The following is a 25325-nucleotide window of genomic DNA, read 5'->3' as shown; positions in this document are numbered from 1 at the left end:
CCTTTAATTACTGAAGAGACAGCTGAAAGGTTAAAAGCTTAGCACAGACTTTTTTTGTTAGCCTCTCAGAGGCTGACTAGAGGGAAAAATATAAAAGAGGTAGCCTTGCTAAACACTCCTCTTTTTGACACCCTGTAATAATAGTAAGAAAAAAAAACAGACCTGCCCTGTGGGACCTGCTGTCAAGTTTCAAAAATTTCCTCTTCTCAGTTGGATTAAAGGCATTCGAAATTGCTGCATCTCCAAGTCATCTGCCAAAAGAAAACTCGAACTCTCTATTGACATACAAACTCTTACCTCGGTTTCAGATTATTGCTATTATATAATATATTCAGAGATATTTTTTAAAGCTTGATAGTTTTAGCAAGTAATTTAGAGTGATTAAAACAATTGAATGAAAATTTGATAACTGAAAAATATAGTAATCAAAATTAAAAACTCAATGGATGGATTAACATCAGGTTAGACAAGGTATCTACAGAGTGAATTAGGAACCTGAAAGATAGCTCTGAACACAATATTTACAACAGAACCCATAAAACAAAATGGTGGGAAAAAAAGACGAAATGATAAGAAACATAAGAGCTAGAATAAGAAGTCACTGTATATGTAACTCATACCACCAAAGAGTGAAAAATCAGAAGAGTATAGAAAAAATAAATCTAATAGCTAAAAATTTTTCAGAACAACCAAAAAGCATTATGCCTCAAGTCCCAAGATTCTACAGGCACTACAAACCCCAAGCAGGGTAAATCAAAAGACATCTACAGCTAACTATATCATAGTAAAACTGCTGAAAACTAAAGACAAAAATAAAACTTTAAGAAAAGCAGCCAGAAAGGGGGGAAAAGGGCCACATGGAGCAACAACTCGATTGACAGCTGACTTCCTAACAAAAACAAAGTCAGAAGAAAATGCAATTGCATTTTCAAAATATTGCAGGAAAATAACTGCCAGCCTAATATTCAAACACCAATACAAATATTGTTCTTGGATAAAGATAAAGTAAAAGTCCCCAGTGGGGACTTTTTGCATGTACGTTTTGTACGTGTGTTTCCCAGCGGACTCACAATGTAAGAAATGTTAAAAGATCTTCAGTCAGAATGAAAATAATTCAACGCTGAGATCAGTAATTAAAGGAAAAACACAAAACAATAAAAATGGTAAGTATTTAGAGAAAGCTAAATTACTATTGACTACTTAAAACAATAATGATTTTGTGGGTTAAAACGTATGAAGAATTAGAATATGCAATTGTACTAGAAAACAATAGTGATCTTCTAATAGCTACTGTTTTCTAGCATAATTGCATGGAGTGCAACCGAAATTGTGCCAAGAGACCAATGAATAGCCACATATATTAAAAACAGGAAGAGCTGAAAGCAAATGGCCTAAATATCAAAAAGTTAATGATAGAACAGTTATAAATACAAACAGCATAGACAAAAGGAAATAATATGAATAATGTTGAAATTAAAGAAATTTAGGCCAATCTACAATAGATGAAATCAATAAAACCAAATTATGGTAATATCAATCATAAACATATATGCAAAATTTTCTAAATAAATATTAACAAACAAAATTTAGAAAAATATAGAAAAAGTTAATATACTATAACCAGTTCATATTTGGTCCTGGAATAAAAAGCTGATTTAATATTAAAAAACTACTCAATATAATTTACCCCATTAACTGAATGAAAAAGAAAGAAAATCATATAATCATCTCAATAGTTGCAGTGAAAGTATTTAATAAAAATAAACATCCAATTATGATATAACCCCTCAGCAAAACAGAAATATAAGATAGTATATTTAAATTTGTAGAGGGCACTTACAAAAGAATCTTTACCAAACATCACGTTTAGTAATAAAATGTTTACAGCTTTGTCCCTAATGAAAATGATATGAGAATGTCTTCCATCACCACCATTTTTAACATTTTACTAGAGATCCAACCAGTGCCATCAGACAGAAAAGAATTAAAATTTTATGTATTGGAAATAAAAATTAAAAATTTCCTATAAAATTTTGATTATATAGGAAAACTTCCCAAAGGAAATTACAATACATTATTAGAATTAATAAATGATTTTAGTAAGATCGACATTCAATAGTCAATTGTATATCTGTAAACCAAAACAAAGATTGTAGAAAGCATTATTTATAACTCTATCAAAAATACCAAATACATATAGAACATTTTTGTTTAAAAGGTGCATAATTTCTGCATGGAAACTATAGAACATTAGATTTAAAAATTTAGGAAACCTGTTTAAAGGGATTAATAGACGTAGACATTTCACAAAATAGAATATCCAAATGGCCAAGTACAGGAATAGGTGACAAGGCTCGTTAGTAACCATGGGATAACATATACCCACCAAAAGAGATAATATTATAAAAATACACAATAGCAAGTATTGCCAAAGCTATGGAACAATGAACCTCTGATAGACTACTGGTGATATGTAAATTGGTACAACCACTCTGGAAAACATTTCAATGTTATTATTAAAGTTGAGCATGTGCATGAACTCTTAACCAGTAATACTACTCCTGGTTATAAACCCAACACAAATCTGTAAACATGATGAACCAAAAGACTTGTTTGAGACTGTCCACAGCATGATTGCCAAAAACTGAAAACAACCCAAAGACCACTAACATTAGAAAGCATAAGTTGTCATATATTTAACAATAAAGTGGTGAGCAAAAGAAGCCAGACACAGGAGTATATGTGCAAAATTTCACATATCTAAAGTTAAAAATACACTCTGCTATTAGGTTGGATGTGAGGACACTGGTTGCCTTTGGGGAGGATGCAGAAGGTAATGATTGAGAAGGGAAATTAAGGATATGGGGTTTGGGTTGGGCTGCCGTCAATGTTCTGTTCTAGACCTGGAAATGGTAACATATGTGTGTGATGTTTATATTCATTGGGCTATACTCATATTTTGCATCCTATTTTGCACTTATAGTTCAATAAAAATTTTTAAGTTTTTAATGCTCAATAAACAATAATTCAGTTTACTTTATGTATTAGGCATACACATTGGAAGGATAATGGTATAAATATATTAATTTAGTTTTTTAAATCCCATGGTCCTAGTACCAATAAAATCATTACATAGCAAAGCTTATAATTTTATTTTTTCAATTATTTTTAGTACCTCGCGATTTGGTACCAATTAAGACTTTAAAGCATACAGAATTTCATAGATGGGGCAATCAATGAATCTCCCTGTAGCAAACTGTAGTTTGTAAAACATCATTCTAACCATAACACAAAAAGAAGGCTATTTTCTGTTTTCTGTTTTGTAGCCAAATCTATAAAAGATTTAGCTAATATTCACAGCTCTCTAGGTTATCATAAAATTACACACTTTCCCAAAAACCAGCAATTCACTGGAATCTCATGTTGTCAAATATAAAGAAAAAAAATGTAAGGAAATCAGGGAGTGTTCCTGAAAAATAATCAGGACTTTAGCTTCACATTAGATCGCTCTGAAGCTTGGTGCCACACAGAGGAAGAAAAACACCTAAACTGATTGAGAAGACCACAAGTTGAAATCTACATAATGGAGCAGATAATTATAAAGTATTTCATGAGATGTTTGTCAAAAAAGACTACGTATAAGCCAAATTCCACATCAGCCTCATTTTCATTATTGGTCAACTCTATCTATGAACTGTTTGTGTCAGTTCCCAAGGACAATTACCAAGCGCTTTCTCGAAAATGGGTGGAGCCCAACACCCGCACCACTCCTAAACTTTAAAATCATGTCCCTCCACTGATCTCTGCTTCACCATGGATTCAAAACTTTCAAAAATATTACATTGCCTTAACAATTCTGAGTTGTTTTTTCACTACCAAAGATTTTACATCCAAATATAAGGTCTTGATACAGGCCTTAGTGTTATATCATCTAGCCTGGATCTAATTAAATAATAAAACTGTTCTTTTTTAAAAAATCTTCTATTTTGTTCGTTAGCCATTTCCAACAGCTTTAAAGCACCTTAAGAAACTTAAAACTATGGTTGTTAATGTACAATATTAGTAAAATTAAGGAAATTTGGAAAGGAAGCTTATTGAGGGAAGAGAATGAGTTATCCAGCTCACTAGATTTGTGCTGGTTATTCTCCATACCTACTCTCTGCTCTTCTCTAGCCCTACCTGTGCTCCAGGAGGAGGCTGAACGATATGATTTGCAACACTCAGTGCTCCCTTACTCTCTGATTCCTGTTAGATTTAGCTAATGAGAGGCCCAGAGGCGAGACAGTGAGAGGAAATAAGAGACCAGGTAGAAACAGAGGCCAGTATATGTCCCCCACCCCAACCTGCTTCCCACAAGTTGAACCGTAGTTTAGCAAGGGCTGCATCCTTCACCCATGACCACAGATTTTCTCAGGAAGTCCTTCTTTCATATATTTTGTTCTCTCCAGGTTCTGGTAACCAGTCTCTTCTCCAGACATTCAGGCCTTGGAGTGGTAAAGTTTCTTGATATTGCTAGTCCCTGGATGTATCACTATTTTTTAAATTTCTTTAATCTGGCCTATACTTTTGTGGATAGTTTATTCATTAAATGTCTTCAATTAACTGCCATCTGTTACCTGCCTGAACCCTTACTGATACTAAAGTGTTTTCTTTGAAATGATACAGAACATGCAAACAATGAGATGGTAGCATTTAACTAAGGATACCGCATGAGAACAATGGAGTGAATTCAAAACTGAAAATGCATATTTAGAAAAATGTCTGCACAAATGTGATAATGGAATCCACAGCAGAGGCAAAATCTCTGAAGAGTGACATGGACAGAAAGTACAAAGTAAAGAACTAAATATAAGCCATGAGATGTATCCACATTTATTTCTATCTTCTAAGCATACAGTATGTATAGGAGTGTAATTATCTTTTCCAAACATATTTCAACAGACTGTTTGCTTTTGTCCTCATAAACCCAGCTATCTGTGTGTGTATATTTATACAACTTTGTCTGGTTAAGCATGTTCTTTTATATACAAATAAAATAGTCTTATATAATATGAAATAACTTGCCTAAGTATGGGAATTTATCAAGTGATCCATGATCAACTCTGGTTTTGTTTTGTTTTGTTTTGTTTTGTTTTTTATTCTATTCCCACTTTTATTTTAGATTCAAGAGGTACATGTGCAGGTTTGTTACATGGGTAAATTGTGTGTCATGGGGTTTGGTGTACAGATAATTTTGTCACCCAGGTAATCAGCATAATATCCAATAGGTAGTTCATCAGTCCTCACCCTCCTCCCACCCTCTGACTTCAAGAAGGTCCCGGTGTCTATTGTTTCTTTCTTTGTATCAATTTGTGCTCAATGTTTACCTCCCACTTATAAGTAAGAACAAGCAGTATTTGGTTTTCTCTTCCTGCATTAGTTTGCTTAGTATAATGGCCTCCAGCTGCATACATATTGTGGCAAAGAACATGATTTTGCTATGTTTTTATGGCTGTATGGTATCCCATGGTGTATATGTGCCACATTTTCTTTATCCAATCCACCATCGATAGGCATTTAGGTTGATTACATGTCTTTGCTATTGTGAATAGTGCTGTGATAAACATATGTGTGCATGTACCTTTATGGCAGAATGATTTATATTCCTTTGGGTATATACCAAGTTATGGGATTACTGTGTCAAATAATAGTTTTATTTTAAGTTCCTTGAGAAATTTCCAGACTGCTTTCCACAGTGGCTGAACTAATCTACATTCCTACTAGTAGTGTTATGTGTTCCCTTTGCTCTGCAACCTCAACAGCATATATTTTTTGACTTTTTAATAATAGCCATCCTGATTAGTGTGAGATGGTATCTTGTGGTTTTGTTGCATTTTCCCAAAGATAAGTGATACTGAGCATTTTTTCATATGCTTGTTGGCCACGGGTATGTCTTCTTTTAATAAGTTTCTGTTCATGTCCTTTGTCCACTTTTTATTGTGACTGTTTTTTGCTTTTTGATTTTTTAAGTTTCTTATAGATTCTGGATATTAGACTTTTGGTGAATGCATAGTTTCCAAACATTTTCTCCCATTCTGTAGACTGTCTGTTTACTATGCTGATAGTTTCTTTTGCTCTGCAGAAGCTCTTTAGATGAATTATATTCCAATTGTCAATTTTTGTTTGTGTTGCAATTGCTTTTGGAGTCTTCATTGTGAAGTCTCCAATGTTGTGAATGGTATTTCCTAGGTTTTCTTCTAGAGTGCTTAAAGTTTGGGGTTTTAAATTTAAGTCTTTAATCTATCTTACATTGATTTTTATATATGGTGAATAAAAGGGGTTTGGTTTCAAATCTGCATTTGGGTAATCAGTTATCCCAGCACCATTTATTGAATAGGGAGTCCTCTCTCTATTGCTTGTTATTATGGACTTTTATAAAAGTTTTATCAAAACAGGTTGTTTTTGTTTTGAACAGAAATAGCCCTTAAGATTACAAATAACGTTTACCCATATAAAGAAAATGTTATGGTATGGGAGGTGTTTGAGGCATTGTTTTATCTTGTTCTGTTCTGTTTGAAGCTAGGGACTAGGGTCAAAGGTAGGGAAGATGTCTGCAGGAAGTTACAGAGACCAAATTGACAAGTCAATACATTATGGGAGTTATCACCTATTTTCAAAATTTGTCTTTCCAATGAAGTGAAAATTAGTCAATGTATTTGAGGATGCAGTTCAAATACAGAATAAAGCCAATTTAGCATGTGAGAAAAATGTGCAGTACTCTTTTCTCAATTCTCCCTGTTTTGGATTTTCAGTGGACATCTCTATCAGTGAAGGGTCTGCTGGCCTTCACATTCATTCCTTGCTCTTCTGCTGCTCTCTCGGTGTTCTAGTGGGGGCTGATCCCTGCAGTTTGCATTTACCAGGCTCCCTGTCAGAAGATTCTAGGAAATCACTAATGGGAGATTGGAGCTAAGGAAAAAGAGAAAATCCAGGATGTTTTCCCTCTCTATCTGTATTATGAGGGTCTCTGGCAGATGCTGTGTTCCTTCCATGGTTTTAGCCCCTGCCAGACCAGCTCTCTATGATTCTTTCACCCAACGGCCCAGTAACTGAGTTAAGTCTCTGGCTCCAGTACCACTGTTTATTTTTGTCCCTCCAGCCCAGAGTTGGTAGCAGCTTTTAGTTCTTGCCGATCTCTGGATTGCTTCATTGTCCCTGAGTTGGCTTCTCAGTCTCTTTCATCAACTGGATAACCAGTTTATTTCATTAAATTCCCTGTCTTGAATACCTAGAGTGTTTTCTATTTTCTTCATTGGTCCTTGACTAACAAATAGTCTATATTCATCTCTGTTATATTAATTTGCACAGTTTATTCATTTTCTCCATTGATCTTTGAGATTATTCCCTGTAATGCCTGTCACAGTGCCTAGCAGAAAGTATTTCACAGATATGTAGAATTGCATTTCTGAAGAGAATTTCAGAACAGAATCAGGAACCTTAATCAGAGATATAGTCTTTCACAGTAAATGTAAAAGCAGCTATTAAAATTATCCAATAATGACTTATCTCACCGTGACATTAATTGAGGGAAAGACCACAGCATAACTGACCTACTCCTACACCAAACTACCACAAATCCTTTTGGAATTAATAGCAGTCATAACCCTTGTCACAGGTGAAAATGCAGCACTCTTAAGAGAACAGTAACATAACAATTGTAATGGTCTGTAATTTATACCATGATTTGTAAAATGCAGGCATTTTGTGATGGTTTCCATGGCTACATGCATAGAGAGAAGAGTGAAATTACAGATGAAAATAAGCTATGACTGAACTGTAAAAAGTATAAAGAGTGACTCTCAGAATGAAGGGGAAATGTTTTAAAAAGTGAAGTGTTACGATTGAAGCCACATAATAAAACATGTGATTGTTATTACAACTTGACAGTGTTGTGATTAACAGGGAAATACTATCAGATAAAGTAAAAAGAAACGAGTTACTTAATGCAAGTGAAAGATAAGTCTACAATTCATAGAAAGCAATCAGAGCTAGATACGCAGCAGCACTCCCAGGTGGAAAGGCAAGCTTCCCTACTTTCAAGATTCCACCAAAGCACCCAGATTCTGATACCACTGTTCCTCTCAACTGTTCTGAAGACTTAATTCTGCAAGTGACAGCCCCATCACATTCTGTGGTTATTACTATAAACTTGGGAGAATTAAAGATTAATTCTACAGGGTCAGTTTTCCAGGATTTATTTCCATCTCATACTATCCTCATGCTAAGAAGCTCGGGCTTCAGTGCTGCCTGAATTCTTATGCTGCATAAAATAAAGATTTGAAAGATGAAATAAAAATATGCATATTAATCTAAATCAATTAAAACTTTTTAGGAGTTTTTGCTAGTTTTAATATATTAGTACTAGAACAAACTTAGCAATAGATGACAATCACCATATTAAATGAGTAGCTATGAAAGAAAATTTAGAATAAGAACAGAAAATGGACAAGGTAACTCTCATTTATTGTTACATGATTGATATGCAGTTATTTAAAATTTGACTCCTCATCACGAAACTCTCACCCCTAAATAGAATTTATCTTACCATACAAATAATTGAGACTATGACAAGAGAATCTAACTACATTACAAATATATGAAATGAAGAGGTGGGAGGGAAGAGATGCTGATCTAAGTAACTTTGAAAATGGGTATAGTCTATTAAGATGAGAGCCAAAAGGAACTGCAATTAAGCATTAAACTCAAGGTGATAAAGCTGTTTCTCATGTAAATGTTAACAATTCTAATACTTCTGTACATGCATACTGGAATTCAACATGTAAGTATATGGACGGTGAATGGTGAGAGCCATTTTCTCACTACTAGAGTGGGAATTCATAGATAAGCAAGTGAAGGAGGCCAGAATGATCCATGTGGTAATGGATTCCAGTTGGAGACATCAATAAGACCCATGTCTAAATTTATATGGATACAGATGGTTTATATATATATATAATATTTTATTATATATAATAAAAAATAAATTTTATATGTAAAGATGTGTGTACATACATGGGCTAGTACACAAACATTTCTTGCTTTGGTCAACTGAGAGTACCTAAAAGAAATAACACACCAGTAACACTGAGCACCTCTAGTACATTACCCAAATCTTGGTTTCCATTATCACTGTCCAACAAAAGGAACTAGGACTTCTTAGAGAAATGGCTGATTCCAGGACTGAGATTAAAAAATATATAAAATGAGCATGGAGCCACTTATAGTGCCAGAAAGTAAGAAAGTGCTCAACAAACAAGCAAACAAACAAAAATACTACCAGATTGAGAGGGTATGTCAAAGGGGCACAGAACCCACTGAAACAGCTCCCAGGAAACAAAGCTGAAATAACTGAAGCAAAAAAAAAAAATGATAAGGTAGTACTGGATTATATAGCCTAAAGTATAAAATATATATTCATTAGTGCATACTAACATAAACAAACGAATTATTGAATAAATAAATATATGAGGGAGAGGAGCTAAAGTTTCCATACATAATAATTTCAAATATCTAAATATTTCATTCTTAAGGAAGATATTACTTCTTAAGTGTAGATTGTGCATAGTAATTTTCTTCCAAAGAGTACATAGTATGGAAAGAGTGTAGAGAGTAGGGGAGGGAAGAATAAACTCTACAATGGAGAAACCTGAAAAGCATTACTTCCTCAGATGACTAGAGTCAATGTAAGCAGTGCTAAGTCATGTTGGTGGTATGTACCCTGGATATGATATGATAAAAATGTCACTTTACATTTGTGATCTTCCTCACCAAAACTCATAACCCCAGACTAATTATAAGAAAAACATCAGGTAAATTCCAGTACAGGAACATCCTAACATGTCATCAAAAACAAGTAAAATCTAAAAAACTGTCACAACCAAGAGGGGCCTAAAGGGATGTGGCAGCTAAATACAATGTGGTAACCTAATGGGACCGAAACAGAAAGGAAAAAAAAAACATTAGGGGCTGGGCGCGGTGGCTCAAGCCTGTAATCCCAGCACTTTGGGAGGCCGAGACGGGCGGATCACGAGGTCAGGAGATCAAGACCATTCTGGCGAACACGGTGAAACCCCGTCTCTACTAAAAAATACAAAAAACTAGCCGGGCGAGGTGGCGGGCGCCTGTAGTCCCAGCTACTCCGGAGGCTGAGGCAGGAGAATGGCGTAAACCCGGGAGGCGGAGCTTGCAGTGAGCTGAGATCCGGCCACTGCACTCCAGCCTGGGGGACAGAGCGAGACTCCGTCTCAAAAAAAAAAAAAATTAGGTTAAAAACTAATAAAAACTGAATAAACTAGAGACTTCAGTTAATAAGGTATCCACATTTGCTTATTAATTGATAACAAATGTATTTTACTAATGTAAAATGTTAATAAGGAAAACTGTGGGTGAGCATATATAGAAATCTTCAGTACTATCTTCTCAATTTTTCTGTAAAACTGTTTTACAAAGTAAAGTCTATTTACAAAGTGGTCACCATAAATATCTCAAAATATAATCATTTTTAAGAAATACTCCACAGCATTATTTTAAATCCTAAAAATGATCATAAAATGCATTCAAATATCTTTAATCCATGACACTAAAAATAACAGTATTTTATAACACTACACATTGAATTTAGGTCTTCAATATTCTAATTAACTTTTTTAATTCACTGAAGAAAACAACTCTAAGTTATGCAATGACGATGGAATGGTTTACTTAGATTTAACTTGCAGCTATGACTTTCTATCAAAGCCATCATCAAAATCAATTTATGTATTGTCATGATCACACTATAGTGTTTAAGAATGAGACTCTGAAACTGCTGTAAGTTGGCACTCTGATTGCACTACTTAATACATTAATGACCTTGGCCAAATAATTTAATTCGTATGTGCTTCAGTTTTTCGGCATATAAGGTTACACTCACTGCATGAAATCGATGTGATGATTAAATGAGTTAATATACATACATCACTTAAAACAATGTCTAGCATATAGCAAATGCTCAATATGTATTAGTATTTTATTTTATTACCAAATCTTCTAACACACTAGAATTTAAGCTCCATGAACTCTATGAACTCAGAGCTTTCTGTCTGTTAGTGTGACTGATAGTTCACATGCCTGGAATCATGCCTGGCATACGGAAGGTGTTCAATAAGTATTTGTTGAATTATCATCGCAGATCCAAATCCATATACCAAGGTACTCAATTGCATAAAAAAAATTAGGCAGAGCAGTTTAGCTGTAAAGTTTCTGAAAAAAAGAAATTCTGCTGCAGTGGGTATACAGTCAAGAAGTTAAAACAGATAGTCCAAATTCTGCCAGTTTTTCCTCAGAGCCTCTGCAAATCGCTGTTGATAAATGGTTAGCCTTACATTTTTGTGGGAGGAACTTCCAATTAAGGAAGTAAAATCAAGCCCTTTTTTAAGTCTACTTTCCTCCCTTCAAATTCACCAAAACTACCCAAAAATGAAAAAAACAGACCTCCCTCTGTCTTCAACAAAACAAAAGTAATGGCTGTTTACTCCAAACAACAACTCAGTGATGACAATTAAAAAAAAAAAACCTGGGAGGAGCGGACTAAAATCAGGGAGAGGCTCTGAGGGAAAAACTAGCTTAATTGAGACTGTTAAACTTCTTGACTGTTTCTAAGAGTGAGTTGGGGATGGCAAAATTTAGCCCCCCTTGCCATTTTTATCAACAACCTTCAATTTACATCACATTAAAAAAAAGTTTCTTTGCTTACTTTCCTTCCTTTTTCCAAGTCATTTGACACAAAACTTTTAGTATAACAATTCTGGGGCTTCTGCTGCCTTAAAATGCAAAGTATATCTGTCAAATCCTATTGCAAATGATATTAAATTTGACATTTCACTCAAGGGACCCAGATATTACCAACAATGACATGTTAAAATGAGGCAGGTGATCAACACCTTAAAAACTGTTACACGACTCTTAAATTCCTCGTATCCTTCCAGGTTATAGCAGGCTAAAAAAAAATAGTAAAGAAGCTCTAACCTACAAGCTAATAGAAGGTGAATGGAATTATAAAAAAAAAAAATCAGATTAATCAAAAAGAACACATGAGATGAACAGACAAAATAGCAAGATAGCTAATACAAACTCAAATATATGCAGCTTATAAAAGACATATCTTAAATATAAGAACACAGAAAGGTTGCAAGTAAGAGAAAAGAAAATGATACACCATGCAAACACTAAGCAAATGATAGCTAGTATTTCTATATTAACGTCAAACAAAATGGACTTTTACGCAGGTGGGACTCTTAGAAACAAAGAAGAACGTAACATAATGATAAAGTTGTCAAACCACCAGGAATAAAAACAGCTCTATATTTATGTGCATTGTCAACATAAAGAAAATACAGAGACAAGAATCTCTAAGTAAGACATGTTTTGTTTGTGGGTAATATATAAGAACAACTGCAATCCGGGACGTATATACAGACCAGGTGGTCTCTAGCATGTCTGAAGGACAGGGAAAAGTCAGAGTTTATTGAGGATAGAGGGGCTTACATCAGTTGTTTTGAAAGAAAGTTTTTTGGTGCTGGCAGTGTTTTAAAAGAGCTGGCAAGCTCAGATTAGCAGGTGCCAGTAGTTGTTAGACAGAATTTGTAATCTTGGAGTTATGTTTAGGCCCTTTTAGTTAGGAATTGGGCTTGGGAGACAGTTTTCGAGACAGGCAAGTGTTCTTGTGTGAGTGACTAGCTATCCTTGTGCTGCCAGCTGCTATTTGGAAAGATTTCTTGTGATAGTTTCTGTTATCAGGCAAACCATCCATAAGATCCCTCCTTTCATGGCCTTTCCTGGCTCCATTTACCAGAGTTTGACACAAATGACTCTATTTTGAATCTTACAACTGTCACAATACCTTATTATCTGAAAGTATATGAAGCTAATATTATTGAAAATACAGGAGAAAGAGCAATTATATTAGGAGGTCTTAACTCATTTATCTCAGAAACTGCTAGAAGTAGCAGACAAAAAATCAGGTGAAAGGTATAAAATTTTAACAACACAATTTGTAACATTGACTATAGAATACTATGTAACACAGAAGAATATACATTATTTTCTGGTACTCACAGAACATTTACAAAACTTGACATTCATGTACTTTTCAGGGACATGGATGAAGCTGGAAACCATCATTCTCAGCAAACTATGACAAGAACAGAAAACCAAACACCACCTGTTCTCACTCATAAGTGGGAGTTGAACAATGAGAACACATGGACACAGGAAGGGGAACATCACACACCAGAACCTGTTAGAGGTTGGGAGGCTAGGGGAGGGATAACATTAGGAGAAATATCTAATGTAGGTGACGGGTTGATGGGTGCAGCAAACCATCATGGAACGTGTATACCTATGTAACAAAACTGCACGTTCTGCACATGTACTCCAGAACTTAAAAGTATAATTTTTAAAAATCAAACCTAAAAAAAAAAAAAAAAAAACCTTGACATTATGCTGGCCATGAAAGAAGTTTTGACAAAATTCAAGGATTGGAAACACACTCTGCATGTTGACAGCAAAACTTGACAAGGGCATAGGAAGAAAGAAAAATTACAGGATACTCTCTCTCAAAACAATTTTGAATCAGTTTCATACTGTCTCCATATATTTTGAAGGATAGACCAGGAATTTCCCTTCTACAGGACATGGAAGTCTGAACACTGTTGAGGCTTAAAAGATGTCTTGCTACTTTACATCTAAGCCACTAGCTTTTCAGTTATAGCCTGTGTCTCCTTTATAGGCTGTGTTCCAACCTTTTGGATTGTTGCTTTTTCTCTTTGTTCTCCACTCCCACTCCTGGCTTTCTGCATTTCAGAATATCTTTCTCTCTCCGTTTGCTCTCTTGCCCCTAACCTTGTGAATGTGGATGCCTTACATTCAGTGAAGGTCCAGGATGCCTCAGTGGGATTTTTCTCATTCCTTCTCTCTCACTTTCAGAATTTCAGTAGCTGAAATTCTGGAATGTCTCATGTGGATTTCCCTCAGCTCTCTTGACATGCCTCCAGTCTGGGAGTCTAAAGTTCCTTGGATAAATTTCTCTTTACATTTCTACATGTTCCCACCATCAGAAGGAAACTGGGATTTCAGAGAAGCTCTGCATGGCTGAGAACAGATAGCTCTCCTACTTTGTTCCCAGCCTTTGGCATACTACCCCCAAGACTGAGAGGATCATGTTGCAGTTAGAAGGCAGGTGCAGATTAGGTCTGTGTCTAGGCCTCCTCATAGTTCTAATCTGTATGCAGCCCATATGTGGTTATTACAAACCTTTTAAAATTTTTCTAGTTTCTCTTTAACCCTCTCCAAGGCAGATTTCTTCTTCAACTATCATTCCACCTGGAATGAGAGCAGTGTGGATCTCTTCTCCCCTGCAGAGTTCCTACCATTTTCTGGAATTCTATTCAGTCAGGTTTCTTCTCTTTCCAACTCTCTAACAGATTTTTTAAATGATATTATAGTTTATCTGGCTTGTTCAGTTCTTAGACTTAGAGTGACAGAACCTTAAGATTTTTAACAACTCAACCAGAAGTAGAAGCAACCCTCATATTTTCTTTATTTTTCAGTTTAAACTATTTTCAAATTTTCACTTGATTTCTTCTTTGACCCATTTAGTATCCAGAATTATATTAATTTCCAAAATTAAGTGGACTGTCGACTATTAAAACATACAGAATATGCATGAATTTCAAGAAGTTGGATGCAAGAAGAGTTGAAGAGAAACACAGATAAAAACAGAATTTAATAAAATAGAAGAAAAACACAGTCAAGAAAATGAAAAGTCAAAAGTTGGTTCTCTGAAAGGACTAACGAGTTTGATAACCATCTAGTAAAATTTTAAAAAGAGAAAAAGCAGGAATATCAGGAATGAGCAAGAAGGTATTATTTAAGAGCCAAAGGAAAAAAAAAAAACAGCAAGGAGACCTTAATAAAGCATTTGAAGGACAGTGCCAAACGACAGAAAACCTAGATGAATTGGACAAATTTTGGAATAAGAAAATCTGCCAAAACTGACAGAAGAAAAAATTTTTAAATTGAGTAGTCTTTTATTTATTAAGGGAATTAAGTCCTTCATTAATTCTTCCAAAAAATATTTCCCAATGATTTCAGTGGAGAATTTTTTTGGCTTTTTTTATTATTATTATACTTTAAGTTCTAGGGTACATGTACACAACGTGCAGGTTTGTTACATGTGCATACATGTGCCATGTTGGTGTGCTGTACCCATTAATTCGTCATTTACATTAGGTATATCTCCTAATGCTATCCCACCCCCCTTCCCCCATCCCACGACAGACCCTGTTGTGAGATGTTCCCCTTCCTGTGTCCAAGTGTTCTCATTCTTCATTTCCTACCTATGAGTGAAAACATGCAGTGTTTGGTTTTCTGTCTTTGCAATAGTTTGCTGAGAATGATGGTTTCCAGCTTCATCCATGTCCCCACGAAGGACATGAACTCATCCTTTTTTATGGCTGCATAGTATTCCATGGTGTATATGTGCCACATTTTCTTAATCCAGTCTATCATTGATGGACATTTGGGTTGGTTCCAAGTGTTTGATATTGTGAATAGTGCCACAATAAACATACATGTGCATGTGTCTTTATAGCAGCACGATTTATAATCCTTTGGGTATATACCCAGTAAAGGGATGGCTGGGTCAAATGGTATTTCTAGTTCTAGATCCTTGAGAGATCGCCATACTGTCTTCCACAATGGTTGAACTAGTTTACAGTCCCACCAACAGTGTATCAGTGGAGAATTTTTTAAATGACTGAAAGAAAAATAGCAATTGAATATAAAGTCTTCTAAAGAATGAAAAAGAAAACAAATATTAGAAAGTAGTTCAATGAAGCCAGTGTAACTGGTATCCAAACCTGAAAAATGCGTTAGAAGAAAGAAGAATTATAGGACAATCTCTCTCATCAATATAAGTGAAAAAAATTTAAACATCATATTAACAAATAAGAAACTATGATCCCCCCGGTCATGGTCTCAGGACATTGTCAGCCAGACATACAACACTTCTCTCTTAACCCAAGGTGGAGATCACATGATTCTTCATTGAAAAAAGCACAAAAAATTTTCAGAAGACCTTAATATTTTCTAACAAAAAGGCTGGCTTAATAACATAATTATACAGTAAAATCCATCAGCAGATAAGCTCTGCTACACCAAAACTTCCATATAGTTTTTATATATAACTTTTAAATTTAAATGAACAAGAAAAGAATCATCAGATAGAGGAGGAAAAAATCATTAAAAAGTAGAGAAAAAAACAAATCAAGAGAAATAAGGGAGAACAGAAAATGCAGTGATCAGAACAAAACTTGTTAAAGAGCTACAATTAACATACTTGAGGAAATAACAGAATGCTGTGTATGAAACAATAATATGCTATACAAAGAGGAGAAATAGTAAAGAATTTGAATGCTAAAAATATGGCAATTAAAATTTAAAAATTAATAGGAAGTTTGGAAAAATCAGAAAAATAACAATATAAGACAAAAATTTAAAAGAAAAAAACAGAAATTTAAAATATTAACACAGAAAGCTCGGTATCTAATTAACAATATTTATAATAAATTACTAATAAGTTGTTATTCAATAAGACAAAGAGTAGAAAGTAGGGAATTATGTCGGGAAACAATGGGAAAAAAAATCTCCTAGATAAATTGCTCAGTATAATAAAGGAAAAGTTTTTTTAAATCTAGAGCAAGGCTTATAATCATGGAAATGCAGAGCACAAAGGATAAAGGAAAAATATTGAGCAATTAGACAAAATAACTTAGCTCTCTTTTACTCCTGCTTAGAAAATCTACTGGAGGATGTTCTTCAAAAAAAAATGAATATGTAAACGATTAAAAAAGAAACATACGGGATCCTGTATACGTAGATGAGGGAGGAGCCCTAGAGTGATAAACATGACCGAGGCCCTGGAAACAGTTGATCCAAACATTAGGCTATTTGTGGATGGGAAAAGGAAATCAATCATGTGATACATTTGGCCTTGTAGAAGATAATAGTAAAGGATTACAGATCTGTGTGTTGATTTGAGAAGAATTTTAAAAATAAATGACAAGGTTAGGCAACTGTTAATTCTTAAAAAACTAAAAGTTGTATACGAAAGTAAATTTAATTATAATGTGCTACTTGACTAAACTATGAACAATATGTTACTAGTTGTCATACTATATACTCTAATTCAGGATTCTAATACAGCAGTTTTTGGAGGGGAAAAGCAATTAGGCACATGAGATAGTCAAGAACTGTGATGTGAGAATTAAATGTTACTGAATCATAGCCACCAGTCAACACATAATGTCTGAAACACAGAAATAAATAAATAGCAGGTTGGGTTCCCTGGCAAGTTAACTTTAATTAACTTGTAGCTTATTAAAGAGTGTTTTTAGGCTCCAATTTATGGATAGGAAAGAGAGGAACCACATTTGAGCAAAAGGAAAAATTAAGCAGCAATACAATTTCAATCTAATGCCTCAGCTAACTCTGCTCTGAAGATGAGATGTGCACTCAGAGCAGTTTGGAGTAGCAAGTTCTTTGGAACAGTCCTGAGGATTAGAAAGAAAATAAGGCCTTTATGCTGCTCTCCACTACTGCAGATTAAACAGTGCTTGTGGGCTAACCAGGGAAGAAGGCAATATATCCTGATATTAGTGGAGATAACTTTTAAATGAGGCAATTTCTGGAAAACAGTGGTGACTGAGGACTGTCTGCCAGTGACACACCCAGCATGTGGGTAATAAGTCCTGCAATAACGAAGGAGCAGTCTGCACAACACATCTCAGTATCCACCCCAGCAGTATAAGTGTATTACAGGCAGACCTCACTTAATTACACTTCACTTTGTTGGGCTTTGCAGATATTGCAATTTTTTTTACAAATTTAAAGTTTGAGGTAACTTTTTCAAGCAAGTCTATAGGTGCCATTTTCCAACAGCATGGACTCACTTCTTATCTCTGTGTCACATTTAGGAAATTATCACAATATTTCAAATTTTTCATTATTATTATTATATCTGTTGTAGTAATCTTTGATCAGTGATCTTTGATGTTACTATTGTAATTGTTCTGGGGTGACACAAACCACACCCATATAAGACAGACAATGTAATCAGTAAATGTTGTGTGTGTTTTGACTGCTCCACCAACCAGACATTTCCCCATCTCTTTTTCTCTTCTCAAACCACCCTATTTCCTAAGAAACAACTGTATTCACATTAGGCTAATTAATAATCCTAAAATGGTCTGTATGTGTTCAACTGAATGGAAGAATCTCGCATTTCTCACTTTAAATCAGAAGCCAGAATGATTAACCCTAGTGAGGAAGGCATGTCAAAAGCCAAGATAGGATGATAGCTAGGCCTTCTGTGACAAATAGGACAAATAGCCAAGTTGTAAAAGCAAAGGAAAAGTTTTTGAAGAATATTAAAAGTGCCAGTTGAGTGAACACACAGATGATAAGAAAGTAAAACAGCCATACTGTTGATATGAAGAAATGTTCATGGCCTGGACAGAGCAAACCAATCACAACCTTCCCCAAAGCCAAAGCCTACTCCAGAGCAAGGCCCCAACTCTTTAATTCTATGAAGGCTGAGAGTGAAGAGGAAGCTGTAGAAGTTGAAAGCTAATAGAGGTTGGCTCATAACAGTTAAGGAAAGAGGTCGTCTCCACAACATAAAAGTGCAAGGTGAAGGAGCAAGTGCTGATGTAGAAGATGCAGCAAGTTGTCTAGAAGACCTCACTTACATCATTGATGAAGATGGGTACACTAAACAACAGATGTTTAATGTAGATTAAACAACTCTGTATTGAAGGAAGATTTCGTAGACTTTCACAGTTGGAGAGAAGTCAATATCTGATTTCAAAGCTTCAAAGGACAGGCTGACTTTCTTATTAGGAGCTAATGCAGCTAATGACTTTAAGTTGAAGACATTGTTCATTTACCATTCCAAAAACCCTGGGGGCCATAAGAATTATGCTAAATCTACTCTGCCTGTGCTCTATAAGTAGAAAAAAAGCCTGAATGATAGCACATCTGTTTACAGCAGAGATGTCCAATCTTTTGGCTGCCCTGGGCCACATTGCAAGAATTGTCTTGGGTCACATATAAAATACACTAACACTAACAACAGCTGATGAGCTAGAAAAAATCTCATAATGTTTTTTAGAACTTTACGAATTTGTGTTGTGCTGCATTCAAAGCCATCTTGGGCCACATGCAGCCCATGGGGTCGTGGGTTGGACAAGCTTGGTTTACTGCATGGTTTACTGAATATTTTAAGCCTACTGTTGAGACCTACTACTCAAAAATAAAAAGATTCCCTCCAAAATACTACTGCTCATTGACAATGCACCTGGTCACCCAAATGCTCTGCTGCAGAAGTACAAAGATAATAACACTGTTTTCATGCCTGCTAAAACATTATCCATTCTGCAACCCATGGATAAAAGAATAATTTCAACTTTCACGTCTGGTTGTTTAAGAAATACATTTCCTTAGGCAATAGCTGTCAGAGGTAGTTATTCCTCTGATGAATATATGCAAAGTAAATTGAAAACCTTCTGGAAAGAATTCACCATTCTGGATTCCATTAAGAACATTCATTCATGGAAGGAATTCAAAATAACATTAACAGGAGTTTAGAAGAAGTTGATTCCAACCCTCATGTATTACTTTGCAGAGTTCAAGACTTCAGTAGAGGAAGTCACTGTAGATGTGGTGAAAATAGCAAGAGAACTATAATTAGAAGTGGATCCTGAAGATGTGACTAAATTGCTGCAATCTCATGATAACACTTGAATGAATGTCGACTTGCTTCTTACGAAAGTCCTTTCTTGAGAAGAGAAATATTCCTAATGAAGATGCTGTAAACATTGTTGTAATGACAACAGAATATTTAGAATATCACATAAATTTAGTTCATAAAGCAGTGGCAGGGTGTAAGAGGACTGACTCTAATTTTGAAAGTTCTACTGTGTGAAAAATGCTATCAAACTGCATTGCACTCTACAGAAAAATGCTTTATGAAAGAAGAGTCAATTGATGGGGCAAACCTCATTGTTGTTTCCTTTTAAGAAATTGCCACAGCCACTCCAGTCTTCAGCAACCACCATCCTGGTCAATCAACAGCCATCAACATTGAGACAAGGCCCTCCACCAGCAAAATGATTACAAATCACTGAAGTCTCAGAGATTGTTAGCAATTTTTTTAGCAATAAGGTATTTCAAATTAAGGAATGTGCATTATTTTTTAGACATAGTACTATTGCCCACTTAGTAGCATTAAGTGTTTATAGTGTAAACGTGACTTTTATATGCACTGAGAAACCACGAAGTTTGTGTGCTCACTTTATGGTGATACTTGCATTATTGCGGTGGTCTGGAACCAAATCCACAATATCTCTGTAGTATGCCTGTATTTGGAAATATTAAGTTAAGAAGCACTTAAAAGACCTGACCTAGACTCAGAGACCTAGTTGTCTCTGAGAAGCTAGTTTTACGATGTGAGGAACAGTCAAAGAGAACTGCTATGTGCCATTTTAAACCTATTGGTTTAAGAAACCTACTGATAGCTTTTTAATTTTATTTATTAGTTGACAAAGATAAAAATAATTTTTAAAAGCAAGAGACAAAAACTATTTAAATGTAAATCTATACATATAAGAATAAATAAAAACAAAGACTTCAAATTTCTTTGTTATGTTAACATAGAGAGAATATCATTAGATATATATGTAGGAATAAAGGTAGGCTATATGTAGATATCCAATGTTTAAACATTCTATAAAGTCATTTATTATATTTTTAATTTTAAAAGATAATGAATTAATTTTATGAATAAATCAATTAACTTGTGAAATTTTACTACTTCAAAGAACTTATTGAATTGTTTATTAAAATAGAATCATCAACATTTGTTGTATAGTGTTGGATTTTCATATGGGACTGAAAAATATCTATCTATATCCATCTATCTATCTCTGTTAACACACCGCTAATCGTAAGAGATTCTGTTGGAGGCATATATACCTCCACCTGTCTATATTATATACATAATCTGTAGCATATCACAAAAAATTAGAGATCGGATAGCTCAGCACAGGAAATCCATTTTATTTTTGCTAACATCAAGCAGTAAAATATCTCTCTGAAAAAAGCTATTACCAAAACCTCTCACTTTACTACTTAGCAAATTTTTATTCAGCTATCAAGATCAAATATAAAAGCCACTTTCTTTCCAAAGCATTCATGTACATTCCTCTCTCCTCTACCCAGATGAAATCTCTTTCACATTCATAATAAGCAGAGTATATGCTTATATTCAAAGTATCTAAAACTTGCTTGATGTATAAAATGTTAGAGGTGTTTCTAAAAATATAGATTCTCCATCTCCTGCCCTAGAGGAGTTGAATTAGTACCTCTGGTGTTACGACTACCAATATGTATTTCAAGACATTTCCAAGCTGATTTGTTATAATCAGGCAAATGTTGTAAACATTGCTCAAGTATAAAAAGCAAATGCTTTGAAAGATGAGAGATTTTAGTTGTAATCACAGCTAGACTCACTAGCTACATGGCACCAAACAAACATCCTCAACCTCTCAGTTTTCTCCTCTGTAAAATGGAGATAAACCTAATTTCATTAGTCAAATAATATAATATTAGGACCTAGCACAGTTACCAGCACTAAATAGTCTCGTCTTTCTTTTTAATCCCCACTGACTCATTAAAGCACTCACATCTTGCATTATACTCAGTTATTTATGGCTACATTTATTGGTGCCACAAGGACAGGCACATTTTTTATCGTACCTACCAGGTACAGTAGTAGGTACATAAAACACTTTACCATGTACCAAGTACACGGTTGGCGCACAAAAACTATTTACAAAATAAATTAATTCAAGACAATCTCCTAATCCCAAATTCCAGTTCTTTCCCCCGATTTATTCCCTCATCTAATCTCTTCCACTTCTTCCCACTCTCAACAGATTGTATGTAACAAAGTATATTCCTGACAATAAAAAAAGATAAAATAATACCCTTGAAATATAAATAAAAATTAAATTGGTGATGAGAAATAGAAGAAAATTCAATTAAAACTTAAAGGGATGAAAGGAGTTTGAAATGATTCTCCGTATTTTTCCTGTGCCATAAAAATGTGTGGATTTCATTGTTTTAATATGCCATATTTCTGAGAAACACAGTTCACTTAGGTTCCTAGAATAGAAATGATCATTAGTGTGAGTCTAATTTAATTCCCGCTAAAGGTGATAAAGGCAGCTCATTTATCCTTCCTAGTAAAGAAGTCCTTTTATTGTTTCAAAGTTTTCTCATGATCTTAAAGGTGCAGCCAAATGACGGGATTCAGTGATGACACGGGGCAGGCAAAATTAGAAAGACTATTTTTCAAGTATCATGTAATCCATTTTGGGGGAAAAATTATATTTTTCAGTAAAGTAAAAATGAACTGGTTCATTATTTATTATTAGCAGCTGATGGATGTAGGAGGATTACTTGACAGCTACATTTTTAATATCTAAAGATGAAAATTAAGCATTTTTATAATAATGATGTGCTTGTAGAAATGTATTTTCATAACCACCTTTCATTAGAAGTATTGTTATCTCAGGAGGCTGCTGAAGAAAAAGATCACAGAGAGCAAGACTGCAGCCTCACACTCAGAGAAAGAGCAGCACCCAAACACTGTTGCTGTCATTTCTGTAGAACCTCACTGATAAGTCATTTTCCCTGGTACTTCCTCTTGGATTTGGAAGTTGCTCAGCAAAATAGTTAATTGCTAAATGTCGGAGTAGCTTGCATGTATCTGAAGTACAATCTCACCATTTAAGTTAGAATTTGAACAAGTATTTAGTACCCTTCCAATCTTCTGTTACTTATGAAATAAAGATACTAATATCAATGTCATAGGATTAGTTCGAGAAGGAAGTTAGCTAATGAACTTATAGCATGTCAATGTCAGGTTATTGTCATTAATGTTAGAGTAAACTAGGTAATTCATAAATCAACACTTATATTTCTGATGGACATTTCTGGTTGTCCATATTTCCATGTACAAAACTCTTAGTACTACTTTGTATTTTCCAAACTCTGTAATAAATTTTTATATTTATTTTTCACAACCAAGCCATGAGATACATTATCTTCACAATATAAGGGAAAAACTGAACCATAGAGAGGTGAAATATTCTGTCCAGAGGCAGCAGCTTGTAAGTGGCAAGCTGGGATTTGCACCCAGACAGTCAGTCTGCGCTAGAGGATTTTCTCTAAACTACAACATTCACTGCACCTTGCTTAGTACAACTTGACCAAGAACAGGAAGAACCACCAACATAAACTAAATTTATACCAATTTAAAATTAGAGGAGAGAAAAATCATACTGAGATGAAATAACTTCCACAAAGCTTCAAAGAAAAACTGCATCAAAGGCTTGCTTAAACTCTGATGTACCAGTGCCTTGGGTTTTTTGCACTTTCTTGCAAAGTTTGCCCTTGATTTACAAGCGAGAAATGGGAACTAACTACTCTAAAAACTCATGTCATAAGTATCTGGCTGAACTTAAGGAGATTTTCTTTCATTTGTTTTTCCTTTCTCTGAAAAAAAAATATGCTAATAGCAATAATTTTCTAAGTACTTTAAAATATATATATTTTAGTTTCCTAGCAGAATGCTGTTGGAACTGAGGACTTCACCTAAAAAATTACGTCTAATTATGATTATAAGTAAATGTTATTTCATGACTCTGAAAATTTTATTTCTTTGCTTTGACTTCTTCGAGAACTACAGACATTTTCATTCCTACTTTACAGATAACCAAACGAGAACAGCAAGGTTAGGGAACTTGATGAAACAGTTGAATATAAAAATACTACCAGCTCTGACGTTTCTGTACCTGAAAAGGGATGACAAACATTAATCTCTGTGCCTTGGTTGTAGACCTCCAAGTGTGTCTAAAAGACATTTGGAATTATCTGTTCAATCTGTCTTCAAAGAATTATCTTTGTTTATGATATTTTAGCTCACAATAAAATGTAGATTTTTGATTAATTGATCAAGAAGCTCAACCAAATAAGAAAAACATTCATATCTCACTTATATAATTACAAGTGTACTTAAATGTTTAAATACAATAAATATTTCAGTAACCATAAAAACAATAGAAAAGCAAGAATGGAATATTTCCCAGTAAGACTGCCAGAGCTAACCTAGGATGTCCACTGCTAGTCATGGCAAACATAACCCTCAAGAATGATAAGATTAAAAGGTATTTTTAAAAGCTATTAAATCATTCACTCAGTATTCAAACACATGCTGTTATCTAAAATAGGATTCAGGTTTAATTCCTTCTCTTCTTTCAAAATTGGATTCTATCCTATAAACTTTATCTTAAAATAATATATTTTCCTTTTTATTTCCTTTCAGTTGTCAAGACCTTCAATTCAGACACTTCACATAATTCCTCAGTGTTGGAATATTCTCCAAATTGATTCATGGTTTCCATTTCTTACCAGCATTAATCACATTATTGCTTCTTGAACATACCACTGATTTAATTAAAAATCTTCACTATTTAAGAACAGTGTTCTCCTCCTTGTATTCAATATCCTTCATAAATATTTCCAACCTGCCTTTTTTTAACCTTATCTTCACTACTCATTTAATTTTACTCTATCCAGTCAGCCCTTCATTTCTCTGGGTTCCACATCCATGGATTCAATCCACAGCAGATCAAACATATTTTTTAAATAGATGATTGCACAATGAGATACCATATCACATCAGTCAGAATGGCTATTACTAAAAAGTCAGAAAACAACAGATGCTGACACAGCTGCAGGGGAAAGGGAATGTTTACACACTGTTGGTGGGAACATAAATTAGTTCACCCACTGTGGAAAGCAGTTTGCAGGTTTCTCAAAGACCTTAAAACAGAACTACCATTTAACCCAGCAACCTCATTACTAGGTAAACATCCAAAACAAATCATTCTTCCAAAAAGACACAGGCACTTGTATGTTCATCTCAGCACTAGTTACATTAGCAAAGATGTGGAATCAACCTAGGTGCCCATCAATGGTGGACTGAATAAAGAAAATGTAGTACATACACTCCATGGAATACTATGCAGTCATAAAAAATTGAAACCATGTCCTTTGCAGCGTTGTGGATGGAGCTGGAGGTTATTATCCTAGGCGAATTAATACAGAACATAAAATCAAAT

The sequence above is a fragment of the Trachypithecus francoisi genome, unplaced genomic scaffold (assembly GCF_009764315.1).
Source record: "Trachypithecus francoisi isolate TF-2019V2 unplaced genomic scaffold, Tfra_2.0 Lachesis_group13, whole genome shotgun sequence".
Classification (NCBI taxonomy): domain Eukaryota; kingdom Metazoa; phylum Chordata; class Mammalia; order Primates; family Cercopithecidae; genus Trachypithecus; species Trachypithecus francoisi.
This window is presented reverse-complemented; position numbering follows the sequence as displayed.